The sequence below is a fragment of the Nanorana parkeri genome, unplaced genomic scaffold (genome assembly GCF_000935625.1).
Source record: "Nanorana parkeri isolate BGI_ZX_2015 unplaced genomic scaffold, ASM93562v1 scaffold73, whole genome shotgun sequence".
NCBI classification, from domain to species: Eukaryota; Metazoa; Chordata; class Amphibia; order Anura; family Dicroglossidae; genus Nanorana; species Nanorana parkeri.
Window position 1 is genome coordinate 322,895 of NW_017306341.1, and position 3,445 is coordinate 326,339.

Here is a 3,445-nt window from a genome sequence, read left to right on the forward strand (position 1 = left end):
GGGGGCGTGTCTGAGCGGACGTCTAAAGACGCCCGCTCAGATCTAGAGAGCTCGGGCCGGCCGTTTTTTTACTACGGCCGGCCCGGAGGTGGTTAAGCTTTTTCAGATGCTGATGAAATCACATACAATGGATGCTGCTTTTTGATGTTTAAAAGTTTTAGTTTCCTGCAGAATCAGCTGGTCCCCTGAGCACTGACCCTGATATTGTGTTTTAGGGTGGTTCCTTTCCCTTGCAGACTCATATGAAGCCACCCTTGTATGTGCTAGTAAGCTGTGTCTGTGTCTCCACAAACACACATGCACAGCAGGGCAAGCCACTCTCTGTCTCTGTCTCTCTGCGCAATAACGGGAGGGGACGGGACCTGTCAGGTAGGCTGTATGAGACCCTGTGTTTTCTAATGGCTGCTCTGCCCCTGCAAACTGGTCACAAGGAGTTAGAGCAATTATCCCACTTCATTTCTGGGAGGCTACAGGAGGAGATGCAAACAGAGAAAGATTAGAGCTGTGCAGAAGTCTTGCTTTTGTCTCTGGGGGAGGACTTGCAATGACTAATGGAGGACGAGAGCGTGTTGAGCATAGCAGTAGACCATGGTTCAGCGTCTGTTAGAACTCCAGAAGAAGCAAAAGTCCAGGCAGTGGAGAGCTGATTCAACACACGTGTATCTGAAGGCTGAAGCTCTAATGTGTATAGAAAACAGCTGCCTGTGCTTCGTATTTTCATGGCAAACTGCACTCCCACTGGCCAATTTTACACAACCATATCTGAGGGATGAAGCTCTAATTTCCACACAAAAAAAACCCTGTGCTTTGCACCTCCGTATTTGTGGTTGTAGTTGCTGCTGCCAGACTGTCCTGCTGTTGGCCATCTTCTACCAAACTATACATGAAGGCTATAGCTCTAATATTTTTTTAGAAATATCGGCTGTGGTGAATGTGGGATGGTGGTGCAAAGTGTTTTTTTTTTCACTTTTCAAATGGAGCAGTGCTGCGAAAATAATCTGAGGGCCACTGACTAGTTTTTGCCCACCCATACCTGAGGGCTTTAGCTCCAATTCTTTTGGGAGACACTTTTCTATGGCATTTAGGCTTTTTTGGGCTACACCTTACGCTGGTAAATGCACGCCCAGTACTGCTTGATGAAAGCATAGGTGGTATTGCTGCTAAATTACCTGTAACAGAAAAGTAGTAGGACACAATCTGTCTGCATCCGGGACAAGCATCTATACTGATCCAAAGGTAATTGTACCATATACAATTACATGCAGACAGATGCAGCCTCTGTCACCTTGTCATTCACTTGATTGGGCAGAGCGGCTGCACCTGTACTGAAGCACCTGGGATTCCTGCAGCAAGAATCCAAAGGTTTTAGTGGCAGAAATCCCCAAAGCCTTGTGTGCATGTAGCCTAAGATGGCCTGTCCTGGAAGGTTGTAGCCTGGGATGCACCAATACAGGTTTGTCGGTAAGTACCGATATTTTTTATCCGGTACTCGCCAATATCGAATACCGATACCAGAAGTCCCATTAAGGAAGCGGGGCGGCGTGTAATGACTCGCCACCTGGCTTCCTGATTAGCCGGGAAGCCAGGCGGCGTGTAAAGACTCGCCACCCGGCTTCCCGATTAGCAGGGAAGCCGTCCCCATGCTTCTCATCACTAGGTGACGAGAAAGCACGAAGCCGGCTTTATGCTTCCTCATCACAAGTGCAGGCTAGAATGAGGAAGCATGGAGGCGGCTTACCGGCCAATCAGGAAGCCAGGCAGCGTATAATGACTCGCTGCCCGGCTTCCTGATACCGGAAGTATTGGGCTAGGCATCAGAGCAGTTCGAATACTCGGCACCGATACTAGTATCGGTATCGGTGCATCCCTATTTGTAGCACTTTTAAGTATCATAATCATGTGGCTTAGCTCAAAAGGATCACGAGCAATGTACTTCGTTTCAGTTATTCCACAACCTTGAAATTCCGCCCCTCGCAGAGGCCCCATGCAGTTCCTCGACTTCAGAAATTAGCAATTCATGCGCTTACAGAATTTGTGTTGTAATACAGCTTTGATGATGAATAATTCATGTCCTTTAAATCTTTAAGCATGCTCTTATTTAGCGATCTTGAATGTAACAAAAGCATTAATTTTATCCCATACATTATTAAAGACCAGCTACATGTACAATGACAGTTCAGAAGGGGACATTTTTACTTTAGTCATTTCCACTGAAGTCCTTGAATTCCCCTGAGAGGAGAGCAAATTACTAATCTGATTACTCCTTGCTTTGATTTCATGAAACACAAAAAAAATTGTGCTTGACAGGTAATGCCACTGAAGGAACATCTTACATCAAATGAAATGCTAATTGTTAAAGCAATATGTGTAATACTTACCATGGTTCTTAAAGGTACACGTCATTCAAAATGGAAAAACAAAGCTGTGAAAGGCGTACAGACAACAAAGTCTACCTGGCCAGGACTTCTGCTTTTCATCCGAGTTTATTTGTAGTGCACCAGGTTTAAAGAGACCCTGTTGCCAAACCATTCATTTCAACAACAAACTTCCTATAGCATTATATCAGGTTTTTTTTATACCCTTAAAACATGTCTTAGCTATAAAGACCAGCCTTTCTCAACCAGGTTGCATTGTGCCTGGGGTACCTTCTGGCTTAGTCAGGGGTGACCTATGATTTTTGTACAGTGTTATGCCTTTTCAGAGTGCAGGTGAGCTGGCCACCAGCACAATGGTAACCCGTGGTGTAATTTAGGGTGGGCTGCATCCCGGATCTCCCCCCCAGCATTAAGAAAAGGACAGAGTCTACCTCTTTCCAGACCTGCTCCACGCCCCGCCATGCTCTACCATGCTGTCCACTGTGATGATTAAAAGTAGGATGTGAAGGGGGATTGAAGACACTGATGTTAAGAGGGGCTCATGATGTGAAGGGGGACTTCTGATGTGAAGGGGGGAGTCTAATATGAAGGAGTAAATGCCACATTTTGTTTTGTTTTGGGGTTTTTTTTGCATGGGGGCCCCCTGAAAATCCACATCAGACCCCCTATCTAGGATAAGGGTCTGGTATAGATTTTGGGAGGAACCACATGTCATTTTTTGCATTTACATTTTTGACATTTTAGTGTAGGGTACCTCTGGATTTTGCATATCTTTAAAGGGTGCTGCAACAGGAAAAAGGTTGAGAAACTCTGATATAGACATCCAAAAGCACCGAGACTGCTGCTGGGTGCCACTATCTTACATGTGATGTCAGCAGTCCCAGTAGACTTAGAGCTGTCACTTAAAGCACACACTATACGGGGATTAACAAAAAATGTCACTGGAGGTCTTTATTTTAACTCTTGCAGAGGGGCTACCCCCGTACTGCAAAGGTTAAATGCTCATTTTCGTCTAGGGATGAAAATTAAAAAAATATACTCACCTGATCACTCACAGGACTTTAGATCGC